Source organism: Rattus norvegicus, chromosome 2 (genome assembly GCF_036323735.1).
Source record: "Rattus norvegicus strain BN/NHsdMcwi chromosome 2, GRCr8, whole genome shotgun sequence".
NCBI lineage: Eukaryota > Metazoa > Chordata > Mammalia > Rodentia > Muridae > Rattus > Rattus norvegicus.
In genome coordinates this window covers 112,295,759-112,301,758 of record NC_086020.1, presented here as the reverse complement: position 1 = coordinate 112,301,758, position 6,000 = coordinate 112,295,759, and the positions used below count along the sequence as shown (strand labels likewise).

The 6,000-nt window shown below is 48.2% G+C and overlaps 1 protein-coding gene across 7 annotated transcripts in view; it reads left to right on the top strand.

Moving 5' to 3' along the window:
• Window positions 1-6,000, top strand: part of Fndc3b (fibronectin type III domain containing 3B) — a 306,006-nt gene that overhangs the window by 244,355 nt on the left and 55,651 nt on the right. The gene's annotated exons all lie outside the window — the stretch shown is intronic.

The following is a 6,000-nucleotide window of genomic DNA, read 5'->3' as shown; positions in this document are numbered from 1 at the left end:
TAGGAGTAATATAAGTTCAGTGCCACCAGGCAGAGTGACTTCCACAAAACCCACAAGGAAAGCTTCCTCTGGCTTGAATCTGGCATGGCCTCCATTGTTCTGAACACTACATCTCCCATTCAGAATGTAGCCAAAGGCTATGGAGCCAAGCTGTAGGGCCCGGCTGACTGACACAGGTGGGGAACCTTCGAAGGCTGTACCTACCCATGGGTCTGGTCTAGCTCTCTCTGCTTCCTGGTGTACCAAGATATGAGGAGCTTCCTTATGATCCTCTACCACAAACTCCACCAGACCATACCATTACCATTCAGTGGACTAAGACACCTTGAAACTGTTAGTCAAAATAGGTTCTCCCCCTTAGTTTCCTTCATCAAGGATTCTGTCACAGTGGTAAGGAAATTCACATAGGCCCTGATAATAGTCATATATTCCCCCCCTCCTCTCTCACACACACACACACCCCACAAGGGAAATCTGAAATCCTGGATTCCTTGATGCTAGCACCCAGCTAGAATGTCCAGGGAAAGTACTGTTGTCTGAGGCCATGTGGTTGTTCCTTGCAACTGCACCTATGGGGACTGGGGTGGGGTTGAGTGCTCACTGGGCAGGTGTCCATCAGAGTTCATCTTTGGCTTTGTGTGGTAAAGCGGTAGTGTTTCCCACCTCATTCAAGGCTGTCAGAGAGCCTGAAGTGTGGAGAAGTTTCAGAGGGACTTGACAAGGAAAGGGTTCATTTGGCTTAGGTTTCCACATTGTAGTCCGTCCTCAGAGGAGGGCAGGACAGGGCAGAAGCCCACGCAGGATGAGAACCTGGAGACAGAAGCTGATGCAGCCATGGAGGGGAGGGGTGCGGGGGGTGCTGCTTACTGGCTTGCTCAGCCTACTTTCTCACAGAACTCAGGACCACCAGGCCAAGGTTGGTACCACTCACAGGGCTGGGCCCTCCCCTATCAATCACTAATTTAAGAAAATACTTATAGCAAGATCTTATGGATGCATTTTCTCATTTGAGACTCCCTCCTCAGATGACTTTAGCTTGTGTTAAATCAACATAAGACTAGCCAGCACACCAGACCCAGGAGCACAGGAGCCTTCTTGGAGGATCTCGGCACCAGGGGCAGATTCTCTGTTTGTGTGTTATGTAGAGAATGGTGTGTGGATTAGGATGCAGACTTTGTGGGGAGGTATCTGTCTGAAATCACAAAAACTTGTCACGATCTCTGGAACTGGCTCTATCAATACGTAACTATTGTGCTTAACTGTTGCCAGGTGAAGGCAGCTACCGCAGGCCTTGCCTGTGGACAGGCCAAGCCCATGTATCCTTCAGTTCAGCTGTCAAGTTATACAGGTCACTTCTGCCTGCCTGCCTGCCTGCCTGCCTGCCTGCCTGCCTGTCTGTCTGTCTGTCTGTCTGTCTGTCTCCTTCCTTTCCCCACCCTGTGTGAGTGAGTGAGAGATAAATGTGTGGAAAGCAGATTTCATCCTCAATCCTCTTCACCTTATTTTTTGAGCCATGAGCTCTTTGAACGTTAGCGCTCAACACTGCCACTAGCCTGGCCCGCAGGCTCCAGGGCGTCTGGCCCCCACCTCCCCAACACTGATATCCCAGGCGCATGCTACCTCAGTGCCCTAGGACTGAGCCATTCCCAAGCCCAGGTAACTGCTTCTCCTGTTAACTGCCTCTGTTCCTTCCCCTTCCACTCCTTCCACTGGAACATTCCCAACATGTTTCCTGGACTCATCAGAGCCCAGATGCACACCAGTACCTAGAGAAACTTGAGGCAAAGCCATGTCAGCGTCACTAAGCCAAGGCCCCAGTGACCATCCTTGCCTGTTTCTCGTGACCACACCTCCCGTGGGAAATGAGTATCCAGTGTTCTTGGGGGTGAAAGGTACTCTGTATAAGCACCCACAAACCACCCCACCCTACATCTTGTCCTCAAAGGTCTACTGTGCCAGTATGAGGGTAGAATGGGGCCTGGCACTAGAAACTATAAATCCACCCAGATGCGGAGTGTCCCCAGCTCCCCCTTATGAACCCCATCTCAAGCCAGTATTTATCTTTGATGTTGCCTAGAGCCTGCCAGCACTGGAAAACGTCTAAATATAGATGCATGAGCAGACTAAACCATAGCATAGAACCTGGCAGAAGTTCCTTTGGCCACTGCAGCCTTCTTTCTTTTGGTTTTCGATTGAATTTCTAACACATTAAACTATACTGCTGCAGAAAGTCCCCAGCTCAGTTACTTGGTCCATGTCTGCACCCCATAACCATGGTCCGATGTAGGTGACACTCCACAATCAGCTTCACGTGACTTGCTTAGCAGGCATTAACCACCCTGGAAAGTGCAGTCAGAACAGTGTGAAGAGAGAGAGGGTGCAGCCTTGTTGCCAGAGAGAGCTCGTTCACTGTGCAGCCTGGCCTGACACCCTCCGCTTAGCCATTCTTGGGTGTTTGTGTGGGGAGGCAGGTGTCATTCCTCTGCACCATCCACCTTCTTGTCGTGTTTTGTGTTGTGTTTTTGAGACAAGTAGGCCAGGCAGCCCCGGGAACCTGTGTGTCTTTGCCTCCCCAGCTCTGGGGTCGCAAGCCTGTGCCACTGCACCATTCTCTTGTATGGGCTCTGAGATGCAGCTTCAGCCCTCCTGCTTCCATGGCCAGCATTTGCCAACTCAGCCGTCCACCCCCATTCCCGTGTGCCAAGGATGAAGATGTTGTGGAAAATAAACAAGGGGACATTTCTAATCTATTAATTTCAAGGCAATTGAAAATACCAGCCAACTTCAGTGGCCGGTGCCAGTTTTGTTGGACATACCCTCTTCCAGCACTGGTGGTGCCAAGCTAATTGGGAATGGTAGCCAGGGCATCACAGCCCCCACAGTGAACAGAATTACTCTGGCAGGCAAACGCAAGCCTGAATTAATTGGGGTGCTCGTGAATTATGTGTGTAGAATTAGCCTAGAAGTGTTAAGTTCCTGAAGCAGAAGCCAGTCCTTGTAGAAAGTCCATCTTCCCACGTACTGAGGACAGCTGCTCTGAGGGTAGTCAGTAGAGGAAAAGCTACTGGAAAAAGTATTTCTCAGTGTTTTCAATCTTTCTGTTACATTCTTTGTCAAATTAACACAAACAGAAACATGCTGTTTTTAAACTCATTTTTAAGTTTAAAAATTAGTCAGGTCCTATGCACAGAATCAAGTACTTTTTAGGGTGCCGCCCTAGCAGCTTTCAAGCAGGCTGGCCCTTCTATGAATTGGCTTTTCTCCTAGAACTCCTTCCCATTGTGTCCTCTCGGAGAACTGGAAGCCCGCTTGGAAGTGGAGGTCCTGGGAAAAGCTGTTTTATATGTGCTCAAACCTTGGAATGGCATGCTAAAAAGTCTTAGCCCTGGGACTGAGAATATAGCTCAGCAGTACAGTGCTTGTCTATCTTGTGTAAACCTCTAGGTTCCATTCTCAGTAATGTCGGAGGAGGAGGAAGAAAAGGAAGAGGAGGAGGAGGAGGAAGAAAAGGAAGAGGAGGAGGAGGAGGAGGAGGAGGAGGAGGAGGAGGGGAAAAGAGGAAAGGGAGGGAGGGAGACAGAGAGAGAGAGGGGGGGGGGAGGGAGGGAGGAAGGAAGGAAGGAAAAGGAAAGAAGGAAGGAAACAAGCAAAATTTTTGCTTGCTCTAAACTGCAGTTCTGTAAAATGAAGTAACTACATTGCCCCCAAGAGGCAGTGTAGATTAATAATTGTTGTCTAGAAGTTTGGTTGATTTTAGCACCTGCAGTACATTTCAAAGCCATTTGAAAGGTCCTTTACTCTATCGGATGTCTTTGAGAGGAAATGTGTGTAGCTTAGGGCATTGGAACCTCTTGTTCATGCACTTGGTAAGTGAGGTTCTCAGTCTTCTGCCAAGCCTCTGTCTCTGTAGTGCAGACATACGATAGAAGTTGACTGAAGTTAAGACCAGGGACATAGGAGTATGGAATTGTACAACAAGTTACCACAGTAATGACTTTCAGTCATTCTATTTTTTTCCATGATTACTTTTGAGAGACCCATGTGTGTTACAAGATGGCCTCACTTTTGCTTGTAGACTAGTTTGTCTTTAAACGCCTGATCCTTCTGCCTTCACCTCCATGTACAGGTGAATACCCTGCTTGTGTAGTACTGGGCGTCAAATCCAGGTCTTTTAAACACTCAGCCATGTTCTTTCATGGATCCTGGAGTAGGGATTGGGCTGGTCTTGGGGAACAGCTGGCCAGCACTGTGAACCCTGAGGATTAGCTGAGAGGGATCATTGATCCAGTGGGAATTCTGGGGCAATTTCATTGTCATTGTAGAGGTCTCTGCTGGCTTTGGGAGTCCTCAGAGCATGGCATGCTCAGTGTGGTCATGATCACAAAGCAAATGCCCAATTGTAGAGGCAGACACTTTGTCATGAGTGCAGAAGTCCCATGTGTCACTCCTGTACCTTAGTTCTGGAAGACAGTAGCCTATGTGCATTTAGAGCTTAGAGAATGACTATTTTTTTTTCACAGATAGGAATGAAAGAATTCCATGCCCAAAGTCACTCTCTGTGTCCTAGGCTTCTCTTGACTGCCTTGAGTCTTAGAATCCACCAGATGTTTAGGTGCTGTGCCCTCAGACTGTTGGGTACAAGAGCATGGACTTTTCAAAGCAAAATGTTTTTTCAACTCTTGCTTCTCTGTTGTGTGTTCAGGTGAGAAGGAAGAGCAGGAAAAAGAAGTTCCAGTTTAGTCAGAGAGCTCAAGAGGCAGGAAGGCACCCCATGCCCCCATGCTGACACAAAGAGACAGGGAAGGAGGGAGGGAGGGAGAGAGAGGGAAATTGGTAAGAGGGCCAGACCAGGTGTGATCCATAGCACAGCTCAATAAGCTGGAGGACCAGGACTGTGTGTGGGTTCATCTCAGTCCCCAGGGAGAACAGCCCCGTCTCCCATGCCACTGTCTGCTGCCCCGAGAAGCAGGATTCTTTGCATCCTCAGCTTGCTCACTGCAGCTCAACAGAGTGGGGACTTTTGTTGATTGCTTGGTTTGTGTTGGTTTTCTTTTTAATTTGGAAGAAGAATAAGTTACTTTTCTAAAGGTATAAACTTTCATAATAACCAACTTTAATTTTCAACTATAGATTAGAAAGAAATATTTAAATAGACAGAAAGAGTAAGAAAGAAATGTAGAACAGTGTTTAAAATCTTTTACATGTATGATTTATCCCCAAATTTCATTTTAAGGTAAACTGTATAGTAAGGCATCTGTACTCTTTAGAGAAAAGGTCGCTGTCCCTAGAATGACCATTACTTCTTAAAACTATTTGCAGAAGTAGTCCGACTCTGCTGTGTAGCCATCCAATGCCCTCCTTGAGCTCCAGTCTCTCACCCCCACCTTCCCATGCTTGGAGCATTTTATAGGCCAGAAAAAGTTGCAGGTTACTGCCATTCCTCAGAGAGCAGGAAGTCCATAGAACATAGCGTATCATGTACAGTATCACCAGGACTGCAACCACATGTGAGCTGTGCACTGTGCTCCCTGAAGACGTCGGTTCCTTAGGCTATGGGGGCAGAAGTAGAAGCAATTGCTTGCCCAGATTCAGATGGTGAGGTGTGTGCTGTAGGCCTGGTGAACCATGGCAGATCCCCTTGTGGTGACCAGGTTTCCAAAAACAAACCGTGGGGTGGGGTGGGGGGAGGATAAGATGAGTGTCGTTTTTTTTCCATGAGAAGAGGAAGAGGGAACAGGGTTGGGATCTCTAGCTTTGGAAGGGCTGTAGATGCAATGAACAGGAGCCAGCTGTTGTGCAAGTCCCAAGTCTTTCAAGAGCAATTTTGACCAAGAGTTTGGGGGTCGGGGGCAGCACCTGAACTGACAACATCAGGCTAGAAGCAGGTGGGGGTCGTAGAGCTTGGAAAAGGAAGCAGGCCAGGCTTGGAATGTCCGACCCCAAGCCAAGTGAAGCATCCCAAGGCTGGTGTGCACAGTTTGTACTCCCAAGACTCACATT